The following is a 14,668-nucleotide window of genomic DNA, read 5'->3' as shown; positions in this document are numbered from 1 at the left end:
GCTCTTGCTAATTGGAAACTACTCTCATGAGCGTGAGTCATTTGCATGGGGGTGGTGGTGATGACTCCATCTGTGCCTCCTGCTTGTACCAGCACCCAGCATCCACATGCATATTAACACAAAAACATGGTCCCTGGCATCTGTCATATACAATTATGCAGGCCCCTCACAGCAGCATGAACACCTCTCCTCTCAGGAAGAGTGTAATCTACAAATAACCAGCTAGATTACTCAGCTGGAGGGAGCTCATCCCCCTGATTTAGGGGCCTGGACTTGAAAAGAGGACCACACCTAGGATGAGAAGCCTCTGCCACTGCCACCTGTGAGATCTCAGCGAGACATTTCCTATCGCTGGACCTCCATTTCCTTATATGTCAAATGAGGGCATTTGACTGGAGGGCCCAGAACATCGTCTTGGTTTGTGGCTGTAGTTATGGGTCATGGCATAAACCAGGGTCCGGCAAAAGAGTGGTCGGGAAGGTAGGAGAAGAAGCAAGAGACAAGCATCACAAAAATCCAGAGAATGGGCAGTATGTGGGAGGAGAGGATAGTGAATAACGTCAAAGGGTACTCAGACACAAAGGAGTATGAGGACCAAGAATACGTCATTGGATTTGGCAGTAATCTTTGGTACCTTTGGAGAAGGCAAGATGACTCCAAAGTATCATGGCTTGCCTCAGTAGGTAGGGAGTGTCCTACCACTGATGGGCTTCAAAAAAGACTAGATGCCTGAGTTCAAATCCGGCCTCAGACACTTAACACTTACTAGCTGTGTGACCCTGGGCAAGTCACTTAACCCCAATTGCCCAGCCAAAAAAAAAAATACTAGATGGCTACTTGTAGGGTGTTATAGAAAGGATTCTGTATTTATTTATGGGGGGGGTATGATTTAGATAAGATGACTGCCTGGGCCTTTTTAAAAATTCAGTGATTCTGGGGCAGCTAGATGACACAGTGCATAGAGCACTAGCCCTGGAGTCAGGAGGACCTGAGTTCAAATCCGGCCTCAGACACTTGATACTTACTAGCTGTGTGACCCTGGGCATGTCACTTAACCCCAATTGCCTTACCAAAAACAAAAAACAAAACAAAACAAAAAAAAAATTCAGTGATTCTGTGATCCCTAAGGTCCCTTTCAACTTTCACATTCCCTGATTTTGTGATGCTCTGTAATCTTCCCAATAGCTTCCTTTCATATATCCCACAATCACAGAATTTCAGAGTCAGAAGCAACCTTAGAAGTGACCCAGCCCCGCCCAGACCTGAACAGGAATCTTATCTATACTTTCTGTAGGAGTCACCCAGCCACTGAGTGGAGCTGTCCAGAGACTGGGAACTCATTCTCTTCCGAGGCATTTGGACAGTTCTGCTTGTTAAGGAAGAATTTTGTTTTGTTTTGTTTTGTCTGTTTTGGTTTTGAAGTAAAGCTACTCCCTGTAAGCTATAAGAGGTACAGTGGACCAGGGTTGGACCAGGAGTCAGGAAGACCTGTATACAAATACCAGCCTGACACACTTACTAGCTGTGGGACCCTGGACAAATCACTTAATCTCCAACTGCCTCAGTTTTCTTAACTGTAAAAATAGGGATAATATGAGCAACTACCTCCCAGGACAGTGGTGAGGATCAGATGAAATATTTTGCGAACCTTAAAGAGCTATGTTGCCCAAAAAAAAGGGGGGCAGCTATGTGGCAGTGGATAAAGCACCAGCCTTGGAGTCAGGAGGACCTGAGTTCAAATCCTGTCTCAGACACTTGACACTATCTGTGTGACTCTGGACAAGTCACTTAACCCTCATTGTCCTGCAAAAAAATGGGAAAGAAGATCTATGTTAAATGCTAGCTATCATTAGCTCCCCCTAACTGTTTCTTGTTCTGTCCCCTAGAAAGTCTGGGTAAACCTTGAGGGTTTCCATGTTCGTGATGGAAGGAGTTCTCAACTGGAAGTAGAAAATCTGGAGGCTCGTCTTAGTTCAGCCACTAACACATTCCTTTATCTGGAACAAATCACCTCTGTTACCCTCAGTCTCTTCCACTGTAAAATGAAGGGCTGGACTGAATAATCTGGGAGGTTTTGCCCACTTTGGGAAGTCTGTGATCCTGACTGACTGTACTTTTCTGCCCTTTAGTTTCCACATCTGTCAAATACAAGTGATAGTGATGATATGATAAAAGCAGTTCCTGCTTCTTTAAGCTTTACTAAGCACCTTTCCCACATCTCTCCGAGGCAGGGAGTACATGGATTATTGTTTCCATTTTTCGGATGAAGAAGCTGAGGCTCACAGAGATTGTGATTTGCTCTGGATCACACAGCCATGGGGGTAAAGGGGTGGGGATTATAGCTGCCCACCCACCTGGACAGGTGTGAAGGCCTTTCTTGATTGGTCCTCCCCTTTCTGGCCACGAATCCTCCCTCACTGGTTGCATTTCCTTGGAAGGCAGTCGCTGTCCCTGAGCTGCCCTTGATGACTGGTGGCCCGTGCTACTGGTTCTGAAGTCTGGTCCCTTTGCCCTTTTTCATCCTCTCCTTCCTCTCTCTGAGGCCACACCTCTCAAGCCCCATGGTAGAAAGACGACAAAGACTCCCTGGGGCTTCTGAAGGTCTCCATGGCAACACTTGCAGTTTTGGTCACCATGGTGATGTTGTGAGCCTTCCAAGAGGGATAAAATCCTCAGGTCACTTTTCCTAAGGACAGGAATCCAATTCTATAGTCCAACAAGTGCCTTTGCCTCCAGGAATCTGGGCTTACAAGAGGGACTCAGACTTCTGTGGAGTATTTCTGGGTTTGATATTTAGGTGAGGATTGAGCTTTTTCTCCAAGGCTCCATGCTCCAATGCAGCAAGAATTCACTTGAGCCCATTTGAGGCAATGGATGTGATTCCTGCGCCTCTGAGACGTTGTTCCTGAGTTCAGGTCTTAGATGAAGAGTTTGGCTCCATGGAAGCACCTCTGCCTCTAGAATCAGAGGGAGGATTGGCACCTCTGGGGAGGGAATTCTTTTCAGGGGTGCTCATCTACCTGTGGTGTCTACCTTTCACCACCCAACTCTCAGTTGTGGCTCCGAGAAGCTGTAGCATGCTCAGTGGTCACATCCTGGTAAAACTGTCTCTGCCAACAGGCTAAACCATGTCAAGAGTAACCAACAGGCCTCAAACCCATTGGTGAGTTAGGGAGACATCTACTCCAAGCATGCGAAGACTTTCCCAGGCAAGATGGGTGGAAGAGAACAATTTGTTCTGACAAAATAAAACTTAGACCCCCCCCCTTCCCTGTTTTCCAGAGCTAAGGCTCAGCAAGCAAGCTGTGCTCTGAGCTTGGCAGGACAACAGTCCTTTGCTATCACCCTCTGGATGATCTCACCCTCTGAGCTAGTCACATAATTCATCAGGTGTTCTCTGATCAAAGACAAGCACTGGACAAACTTGAAAATTCCTGCAATGAATCAAACTTGTCACATGCTTGCTGCTCCCTCATTATTGGGGCTACAGCTCACTAGGAAGCTACTAGTATAAGTATCGAGATCTCCCCACACTTCCTCGGGGCAGCACATGTGTCTATACCTCCTCCTTGCTTGCAATCATTTTTCCTCCCTCTGAAAATAAAACTTCATTAAATTCCTGACTCTCCTGTCTCTGGCCTGCTCTGTTCATCTCCAGTCATTCACAGGTTAGAAACTGGTTCTGACAGTTCCAACAACTACAAAGGCAGGTGAGGCAGGCACACTGTGTGATTTTTACTTAACCTCCCTGGGCCTCAGTTTCCTTATCTATAAAATGAAAGAATCAATAAGATGGCCTCTGAGGTCTCTTCCAGTTCTAGATCTGTGATTCTGTTTCTTGGGTTAAATCCCTACATCTCCATTTAGGAGGCTAGAACCATCCCCCAATTGGATAAAACAAACAATAAGACCCTTCAAAAAATGAAATGTTGTTTCCTAAAGGACTGAATTCCTCATAATTGAAAGCCTCTAAAGGAGGCTGGATAACTACCTGTCACTAAATGGCCTCTAGACAGTGGGACCTGAAAGATATTTCTCCTAAAATTCTTCCCCTGTCTGTTTTCTCTGTAACTGGGTAGTCTTCTTTCTCCCAGTGACACATCAACATGAGCTCAGCTGTGGGAGGAATAGGAAGAAAGGATATAGATGCTGCCCTCAGGCAGCTCCTAGTCCAGATAATAATATAATCGTGTAGCTTTCATGTGTGGCTGTCCAACACATCCAGGATGAGTCTCTATTTGAATCATCCATTTTCAAGGATGAATTAATAATAAGGAGCTGGCTCATAACCTTGGAGTCATCTCAGAGTTGGAGAGATAGGTTATATATGCAAAATTATATCGGCCAACAAGCATTTATTTTTTGTTTTTGTTTTTTTCAGGGCAATGAGGGTTAAGTGACTTGCCAAGGGTCACACAGCTAGTTAAGTGTCAAGTGTCTGAGGCTGGATTTGAACTCAGGTCCTCCTGAATCCAAGGCCAGTGCTTTATCCACTGCCCACCTAGCTGCCCCAACAAGCATTTATTAAGCACCTGCTATGGGCAAGGCAGACTGATAGATGCTAGGGATGCAATAAAATGAATGAAAATCCTGACTCAGAAGGATCTTGCCTTTTTGTGGGAGAAACAACACATACATATATTGGTATACAGAGAATCGATACAAGTAAGTACAAACTTGATTAACTACAAGGCAGTTTGAGAGGGAGGCCACTGACGGGTGTAGAGATCAAGGAGGGCTTCATGTGGAAGGAGGTACATCACCTGTTCCTGGAATGGAGAAAATGAGCAGAAGCCAGAGGGGAGGAGGAAGTGCATCCCAGGCACAAGGTACGGCAGAGCTGGGAGATGGGGCGTCACATGCAGAGGAGCAAGAGGAGCACAGCTTCCCTGGATTAGAGACAGGGTGTTGTGAAGCTCAAATAAATAATGGATGTCAGACATTTTGCCAACTTTGATGCCCCACATAAGTTACTGCTGCTGTAGTCGCTATTGTTACCATTATCTTCTAGTGACTTTGCCTAGATCACTACAGGGATCACTAACCACTTCATTCCCTGAGCCCTCTATCTACTGCACTCCTACTGGGCTCATGCAGTGTTTCTAGAGCAATACAGGGGTGCGCCAGGTAAATATTTAACAATCAGGCTGAGGAGGTTTGGGAGAAGGAAGGGGAGAGCATGTGCCCACATACTTTTCCATTTAATCTGCATTATTAACACTTTTAAAAGTCTAGACGATGAAGTAAACAATAAATTGAACCATGATTTGTAGTAATGGAGTTCTGAAAATTTAACAACTGGCTCTCCCAAGCTGGTTAGAGCTGGCTCCAGCACACCTCTGAATGCAGAGTACAGGATGGGAGCTAATGCCCAAGGAGGCTGGAAAGATAAATTGAGGCCAAGTTACAAAGGGGCTTTAAAAGCTAAACAGAGGAGTGTATATCTGACCCTAAAAGCAATAGGGTTCCCCTGAAGTTTATTCAGTAGAGGAGCAACCAGATCAGCTCCACACTTAAAGAAAATTACTATGGCAGTAGAGTAGAGTGGAGAATTGTCTAGAGTAGACTTCTATAATAAAAGTTATTGTTTGGTCATGTCTGACATGTCTGACTCTTTGTGGCCCCATTTGGGATTTTCTTGGCAAAGATACTGAAATGGTTCGCCACTTCCTTCTCCAGTTCATTTTATAGTTGAGGAAACTGGGGCAAACAGGCTTAAGTGACTTGCCCAGGGTCACACATCTAGTAAGTATCTATGGTCAGATTTGAACTCAGGTCTTCCTGACTCAAAGCCCAGCACTCTATCCACTGCACCTCCTCAATTCCATACAACCCTAGAATATTGTAGCTAGAAGCTAGGAAGAGCCTTGGAAATCATCCAGTTCCATTACCTCATCTTGCAGATGGGTGACAATGCCAGAGAAGAGCCCAGAACTCTGCTTAGGGCCACTGAGCAGTGTGGACAATGAGTACAGCAGGGACGAAGAGCAGGAGGGGGTCAGTGATGTCTAGGATCAGGTCACAGAAGCTCCCTGGAGGAAACAGTAGCTGAGCTGGGTCTTAAAGGCCAAGGAGGGTTTGGAGGATGAGAAGTGAAGGACAAGGTCATTTCCTGGGTCAAGGGATAGCAGAAGAAAAGATGGCCCCACAGAAGTGAGTGGGGCATGACGGAACAAGTCTTTGTCTAGCAGTATCAATCCACATCTTCAGCTCTTGGCAAGCTTAATGGCAGTCTCAACTATCCCTTTAGGGGATTCTCTTAGTGCATGGGGCTGTAAGAGCATCAGTGGGAAGAAATGTGTGTGTATGTACACATGTGAACATGTGCCTGTGAGAATGTGAATCTGGGTGGTACTAGCGTACGTGTGGGTGGGTGGGGGGGTGTTGGTGTGAGCACATCTGTTAGCACAGACCCCCTGGTCTACCGCTCACATTGTCCTCCCTCCCAAACTACCTTAGAATGAACCACTTTGCATTTCTTCTGTTTCCCAAACAGGATGCCCACCAGCACTGGTTAAACCATAAGCATGCTAGGCTCTGATCACATCATGGAAAGAATTCATACCATCCTCAAGTTCTGTACAGTGAGCCTTCTGACCACCCTGGAAGGGACAGAAGCCCGGGGTGAGAATCTTTTGTTAATACGACTGGCCTGCTTTTAATTCCATGTGATGGGCACTCCCAGCTGTCTTCTGGTTCTTGAGTGCTTCCTCTTTGGTGAGTGCTGCTGAGATATTCGTGTATGGGTGCGAGTGTATGCAGATGTGTGAGCGTCTGACAGTGAGGGCTTGCAAGTGTTCATCTTCTTTCTCTGTGGTGCCCCCGGGAGAAGAAGATGCAAAAAGCAGCAAGACTCAGCCCATGGTCCAGGGCCAAGTTCCATTGAAAATCACCAATGCCGCCAAAAAATCTCCAAACAATGCCATAGGAAAATCACCGACGCCTTAGCCTGGATGGGACCCCTGAAGGCCATTTGCCTGAGAGAGACTTTCTGAGGATTTCTTTGGGCATGGCCCCCTGTGCCCAGGCCAGATGCTAAAGAGTTGGCATCTGGGAGAGTAGGGAAGGGGCCAAGGGCTGGGAAGATGTCTCTGGTTGTGATCTGCCCAGGTCAGGAAGGATTCAGCTGATCTGAGAAAATCAGCCCCTTTTAAAACAGGAACTCAGACCCCATCTCAACCGGGCCTGGCTGGACTGAGAACATGCCTCAGAGAAGAGGCTCTGGACATTCCCTCTGGCCCAGAATGCAAAGGCTCTGAGTCCTGACCACACACACTTAGAGGTCAACTCCAACCATCTCATTATATGGAAGAGAAAATTGGAGTCCAGAGAGGGAAGAAGATCCAATAGACTATCAATGGCTGAGCCGGGACTCGAACCACCCCAAGTTTTGGGTCTCTATCATTCATGCTGTGCTCAGTATTAGACTTACTTAGAAGGTGTAATATGAAGAGAGCCAAGGAAGGGCTCCCAAACTTTCCTCACTGCTTGGCCTCATGCTCAACATTTCCCTAAAGTCCCTGGGGGAAAGGTCTCATTCTCTGGTTGTTTTTGTTTTTGTTTTGTTTTTGCTTTTTTTTGGGGGGGGGGAATTGGGGTTAAGTGACTTACCCAGGATCACACAGCCATTAAGTATGTGAGGTCACATTTGAACTCAGGTCCTCCTGACTCCAGGGCTGGTGCTCTATCCACTGCACCTCCTAGCTGCCCCTTCATTCCCCATTCAAATGTACCTTCCTGTAATATATTACATCATGAAGAGTTTGGGAAGCATATAGCACTAAGACCTCACTCCTGTGAAGAAATATTAAGGAATAGTATTTTGATATTAGTATAGTTTGGAATCCTTGGTCTCACAGGAATCAAAGACCTCATCTGTCTTCCTTGAAGAGAAGATACAATTTCAAAGAGGGCTTTTGCTTCCCTGAAATTAAGAGGCTAAGCTTTGTTTACTGTGATCAAACTAAGAGTGGGAATGTCTATTTGATGAATGTGGATTAAGGGAGCTATCTCTTTGTTCCCTCAGACTAGAATGAAAGGGGAATCTTTGGAGAGAGTGGTTAGAGAGAGGAATTGTTTGGGGGGAAGCTGCATTCACAATTACTATTCTGTTTAAGTAAATGGAGAGCTAAACTATGCACTTTTGTTTTTCTTTGCAGTGGCCCAGAAAGAATTCCTGGGCAGTAGAGAGGGGAGGGAGAGAAAGGACAATTGGACTTCTCTTCAAGCAAAAATGCTCCTATATTCTTTGTTGTTCAGTCATTTCAGACTCTTCATGACCCCATTTGGGATTTTCTTGGCAAAAATACTGGAGTGGTTTGCCATTTCCTTCTCCAGTGTGTCCCCATTTTGTTGTTGTTCAGTCGTGTCCAACTCTTCGTGACCCCATTTGTGGTTTTCTTGGCAAAAATATTGGAGTGGTTTGCCATTTCCTTCTTCAGTTTGTTTAACAGATGAGGAAACTAAGGCAAACAGCGTTAAAGTGACTTGCCCAGGGTGACACAGCTAGTAAGCATCCTAGGTAATTTTTGAACTCAAGTCTTCCTGACTTCAGGCCCAGTGCTCTAGCCACTATACCACCTAACTGCCCAATAGATAGTTGCTCCTATATTGCAGTACAAATTATCTCGGTAGGCTAAAAAACAAGGTTTGTCTTCCATTAGCACTTCTCTACGAATTAGTTTTGTCATAAGTGTCCATGGTCCAAAGAAAGGGGAACATCAAGAGAACTCATTCCTCTTAGCCCTTCACATTTCCAAAGTACTTTCCTTAACAAGATTTCTAGAAAATAGGTTATACAAAGATTATGATCCCACTTTACAGATGTGGAAACTGAGGCTCAGAAAGGTTTAATGATTTGCTCAAAGTGATCACACAGGGGCAGCTAGGTGGCACAGTGGATAGAGCATCGGCCCTGGAGTCAGGAGGACCCGAGTTCAAATCTGGCCTCAGACACTTGACACTTACTAGCTGTGTGACCTTAGGCAAGTCACTTAACCCCAATTGCCTCTCACACACACACACACAAAATTAAAAATCAAAGTGATCACACAATTAGTATTAGAGTTGATTCTAATCCACATCTTCCATTTGCAACTCCTTAGAATTTTCCACTAAACTATGTTGTCTCTCAATAGACTAAAAAGAGAATTGGTCCCAAGAGCTAGGTTCTAGCCTTGGCTCTGTCACACAATTTCCTGTGTGACCTTGGTCAAGTCCCCTTTCCTCTCTGGATCTCATTTTCCTCTCTGGGTCTCTTCCTTAGATCTGTAAGTTCATTTCTTTGAGTTCTATATCTCACGGTCCTGTGCCTAGAGAATCTCTGGGGTTCCTTTCATTCCTGACATTGTGTGATTTTGTGACCCATTGAAGACTTTCTCAGACAGACCCAGTTGGTTTCTAATCCAATGGCCTTCCTTCAGCTGTGGTCAGCTGGAAGGGGGAAGGGTTCATCACCCCAGCCCCTCTAAGTTTCCTGATGTAGCCAGGGATGGTAGCAGCTGAAAGTTTCCCAGGAGAACATCAAAGGGGATCCAGTCTCAGAAAATGAGGTGGGAGAATGTTGCCATGGAAGCTGCCCAATCCCAGGCTTGTCAAGGGAGTCCATTTGGGTCATGGGAAAGAAAACAAACAGCCCAGCTGCTGGTAAGAGGGAGGGAGGGAGTTATGAGCATCAGCCCCTCCTGCTGATACGGGGACTTGGCTTCCTTTCTAGGAGGGTGATCCCACCCACAGGCAGCCAGAAGGAGAATGTTGTGAGACTTGGATTTCATTGTTTTCCTTTCCATTCTCCCTGTAGCCTTCAAAGACTTCCCAGTACCTACAGAGCTGAATCTTAGTCTCTAATCCTGACATTTGAGGTGTGCTACAATTTTGCCCCAAAACCCCTCTCTGATCTTATGAATCTCAGACTCAGAGCTTGGAGGGGCTTGAGGGCTTATCTAGTCCAGCCGTCTCATTTTAGAGATGAGGAAACTGAGGCACTGGAGCAGGGGAAGCGACAAAGAAAGGTCATGTTACTTGTCCTTCCTCTTCTTCTCTGACCTGCCAGACAGGTAAACCTCTTCATTGTCTCTGAATGCACAAGGCTCATTTCTACCTCCTTAGCCATTGTTTACAGTCCCAGCGTGCCTTCTCCTATGTTTAGGAATTCTCCCTAAACTTTGGGTCCCAACTCTCATCCCCAAAGTTATGCAAAGCAAGCAACCAACCAGAAAACATTTATGAACACACCAGATACTGCATTGTTAGATGCTAGGGAAATAATGACAAAAGATGACATAGTCCCTACCCTCAAGGAAATTTTATATTATATTATATTGTGTTGTGTTGTATTGTGTTATATTATATCAACATATATAATTATAACTATAATTCTATTATATACTATTTATTATATTATATATATATATAGAGAGAGAGGTAAATAGTCTGTTCACAAATTATGTATACATAAAGCCTATATATGATACATGCAAGGTAATGTTTGAGGGGACGTGGGGGGAGAACAGCAGCTGCTGAGGGAATTAGGAAAATAGACAGAAGGTGCAGCTTAAATAGAGTTTTGAGGGAAACAAGGCATTCTAAGAGGTAGCAGTGAGGAGGGAGGTCATTTTAGGCAGGGGAGACAGACAGAGCAAAGATGTGGAGGCAGGAGATGGTATCCTATGTGAGAAAGAGCAAGAAGGGCAGGGAGCTGGATGAGAGAGTACAGAGAGATGGGAGCAATATACAAGTCATTTAGAATCATAGGTTGGGACCAGGTTGTAAAGAAAAGGAACACTGAGTATCAGAGAGAGTTCTAGGCAGTCAGGAAGATCCGGGTTCAAATTCTACCTCAGGTGTATATGATACTGAACCTCAGTTTCTTCATCAGTCAAATAAAGGGGATAATAATACCCACCTCCAAGTTATGGGGACCAAATGAAAGCATGTCTGTGAAGCATTTTGCAAACCTTACAGGGATATATAATCATCAGTCATAATAATAAATAATAATATTCAGCCTTTATATAGCATTATAAGGTTTGCAAGGGGCAGTTGGATGGTACAATGGATAGAGCACTACCCACTGATAGAGTCAGGAAGACCTGAGTTCAAATCTATCCTCAGACCCTTATTAGCTGTGTGACCCTAGGCAAGTCACTTCAACTTGTTTGCCTCAGTTTCCTTATGTGTGAGAAGAGCTGCAGAAGTAAATGACAAACCACTCCAGTATCTTTGCCAAGAAAATCCCAAACAGTGTCATGAAGAGTTGGACACGACTGAACAACTGAAAAACAGCAACATAAGGCTCATAAAGGCTTTAAAATATTTCACTTGATTCTTACAATAACCCTATGGGGTTAAGTGTTATTATCCCCATTTGACAGATGACATTATGGAGGCAGGGAATAACTTGACTCGTCTTCCTGAGGACAGGTTAGTGCTCTAGCTATCAGCCTGATGGTGATAGTTATAATGGTGGCGACAATGATGCTGCTGCTGATGAAGACAATGAAGCCTACGCTGAAAACCCATCAATACCAACCTCTCTTTTCCACGTGGACCTTTCTTAGTTTAACTCACTTAACGAGAGACCCCCTGGGGAAGTGGAAAGATTTGGAGTCTGAAGACTTAGGTTGGAGTTAGGCACTATATGGACCTAGGCAACTGGGCAGCTGGCTCACGCTCCCCAAGCCTCTTTCTCCACCTGAAAAATGGGGTAAACAGCCCTAGCTCTCTCAGCTAAGAAGGCTGTTGAAAGGAGAAAGGTGTTTGCAAACATGACAATATAACAGAAATGTGGGTGCTATTGAAGGCAGGCTCAAGGCCATCCCTCAAACTATTGGTTGAGTTACATTGAACAATGTAGCCTGTGATCACAATGTAGCCTGTGACAATATAAGTCCTGTATTGTCCTTTCTCTAGTTCACAGGAGTGAGGACCCTCCCCTGGACCATCATCACTGTAACGATTGGAGTTGTGCCACCTGCTGAGGAGTTACTGTAGGAAAGCTCCGCCATGAGGAGAAGGTGTCTGAGGACAAGCCATGCAGTTTTCCTTGGCATCAGGAAGTGACATCTGCTCGTGGGTACTGGCTTGCTCTCTCGTTTTCTTTCTGGAGAACCTCAGGGGGAAGAGGAGCTGGAGACATTGACTCCCTGAGATAGCTGAATCTAGGCCTTTCTCTTTCTCTTCACCAAATTCTTATTCTTCTTAATAAATGCTTAAAAGTCTAACTCTTGCTAAAGCTTATAATTTATTGGTGACCACTCATTAGATATTTTAGACAGACTAGCTAGAATTTTAGCCCCTTACGCCCCATATTACAAATTCCTACTGAGCAGAGCCTGGGTGTACTCTTCCTGGGGCTTCTCTCAGACTATGAGCTTCAGAATAGATAGGGCATGGGACAGCTAGGCTGCGCAGTGGATAGAGCACTGGCCCTGGAGTCAGGAGTACCTGAGTTCAAATCTGGCCTCAGACACTTAACACTTACTAGCTGTGTGACCCTGGGCAAGTCACTTAACCCCGCTTGCCTCACTAAAAAAAAAAAAAAAAAAAAAAAAGGGGATGTGAAGCTCCTCTTAGCCCAAGACTGGACACATTATGAGATGGGGGAAGGTGGGGTGAAAGCTCAGGAAAGTCTCAATGAATTACAATGAATTAGATTTTTTTTTAAAGAAACTATATTTTTTCTCCCTGGAGCTTAAAAACAACATCATTTCCACATCAGGATTGTTCTCTGCTTCCTTTTTATTTATTCTTCAAGCAGATTTCAGTCAGAGAAACATCTTGGAGCCAGAGTGGAGGGCATATACCCTAGTCTCCTGAGCAACTTAGATTTCAGGTAGAGGGAGCCCCAGGAATTCATCCAGTCTGGCCTGCTCCTGGACAGAGAAGGAAAAAGATTCTTTCCTTTTGATGTCCTACTCCATGGACAAGAAGCCTTGACGCTCTCTTCATTCTGGTGCCTTCCCTCAGCGGATCATTTCCTATTTGTCTCACCTATAACTTGTTTGCCTATAGTTGTTTGCCTGTTAGACTGTGAGCTTCTTGAGGGCAGGGGTTGTCTTTTGCCTTTCTTTACATCCTCAGGGTTTAGCACAGTTGCTGGCACCTAGAAGGCAATTAATAAATGTTTACTGAATGACTGACCTTACACTCTAGATTTAAATAAACAGAAGGAAGAAATGAAGATGAAAGCCAAATGCTCCATGACAGGGTTTGAGCAGAACCTTAGAGCTAAATTGGACAGCTCAGGTCTTTCTCCTTCCCCTGAATAAGAATGTTTAACTTTTAGATAATGCAACAGAAAACAATAGTTACCACCCTCACTCTCTCCTCCAGAGTCATCTGGGTCCAGTGCTAAGATACATATCAGGACAACTGGAGATGGCCCTGGATGTTCAAGGTAATTGGGATTAAATGACTTGTCAGATTTGAACTCAGTTCCTCTTGACTTCAGGGCCAATGCTCTATCCTCTGTACCACTTAGCTGTCTGACCAGGTAGAGACTGGCCAGCAGAAGCAGGGCAGGACAGGCTGCTCCAGAGCTGCGGAAGGAACAAGATTTTGAAATCCAGCTCTGGGTTTTTTGTGGTTTGGATTTTTTTTGGGGGGGGGGGGGTTGCAGGGCAATGGGGGCTAAGTGACTTGCCCAGGGTCACACAGCCAGCTCTGCTTCTTACTAGCTGTGTGACTTTGGCTAAGTCACAATCCTTTCTGCATCTCAGTATTTTACTATATAAAATGAGGGGTTGGATTAAATCAACAACTCTAAAAGGGTCCCCGAGACCCTTTCAGGTGCTTTCTGAGGCCAAAACTATTTTCATTTAAGATATTATTTGCCTTTAAAACACATGGTATGTCTATGTGAGGCCAGATTTTCTTCATGTACTTCAAACAAAACAATATTACAACTGAATGCCTAAGCAGATAGGAGAGTCCAACTATATTCTACTGAGCTAGATATTTCTGTGATTTGAAAAAAAAAATATGTAAAACAATGCCAGTTTTCTCACTATGTTTTTCATTTTGGAAAATAGTTATTTTCATAAAACATGTTATTTATATTAATGTTGATGGGTTTATTATTGTTACTGTTAAATGAATTAGTAAACATTAAATTTTTATCATTTTAATTCCTTATATAGAAAATATCAATAGCTGTTACCCATCTAAACAAAAGCTCTTTGCAGTCCTCAAGAATTCTGAAGAGTGTCTTGACTTGGTGGTCTCGAGACCACAGTGATCTCTATGGTCCTGTTGGGTTTTAAGTCCCATAACTTAAGACTTGCCTGTTCTCTCTCTCTGTAATTCCAGATCAGGAGTCAGAAAACCTGGGTTCATGTTCCAGTTCTGGTTAGCATGTCTGTGACCATAGACAAATCCTTTTTTCCTTTTTGGGCCTCAGTTTATCCATCTGTAAAATGAGAGGATTGGACTCAATGACCACTAAGGTCCTTTCCATACCCATGATCATTCTTTGACATCCTTTCCTAGTGTGACAAGCTTACTCTATCCATTCCTATGTAGGTGGGGCCCATGAGCTCAATTCCCCTAAGTAACAATGAGCTGAAATCTCAGGGATACAGGTAGCCCATTCTCTCCACCAGCCAGAGCCCTGCACTTTCCATCTTAGAAGTATCTAAGTAGTGTAGTGAATAGAGTACCTACCTGGCAA

This window comes from Dromiciops gliroides, chromosome 6, assembly GCF_019393635.1.
Source record: "Dromiciops gliroides isolate mDroGli1 chromosome 6, mDroGli1.pri, whole genome shotgun sequence".
Taxonomy (NCBI): domain Eukaryota; kingdom Metazoa; phylum Chordata; class Mammalia; order Microbiotheria; family Microbiotheriidae; genus Dromiciops; species Dromiciops gliroides.
The sequence above is the reverse complement of the archived record's forward strand: the minus strand, read 5'-3'. Positions refer to the sequence as shown.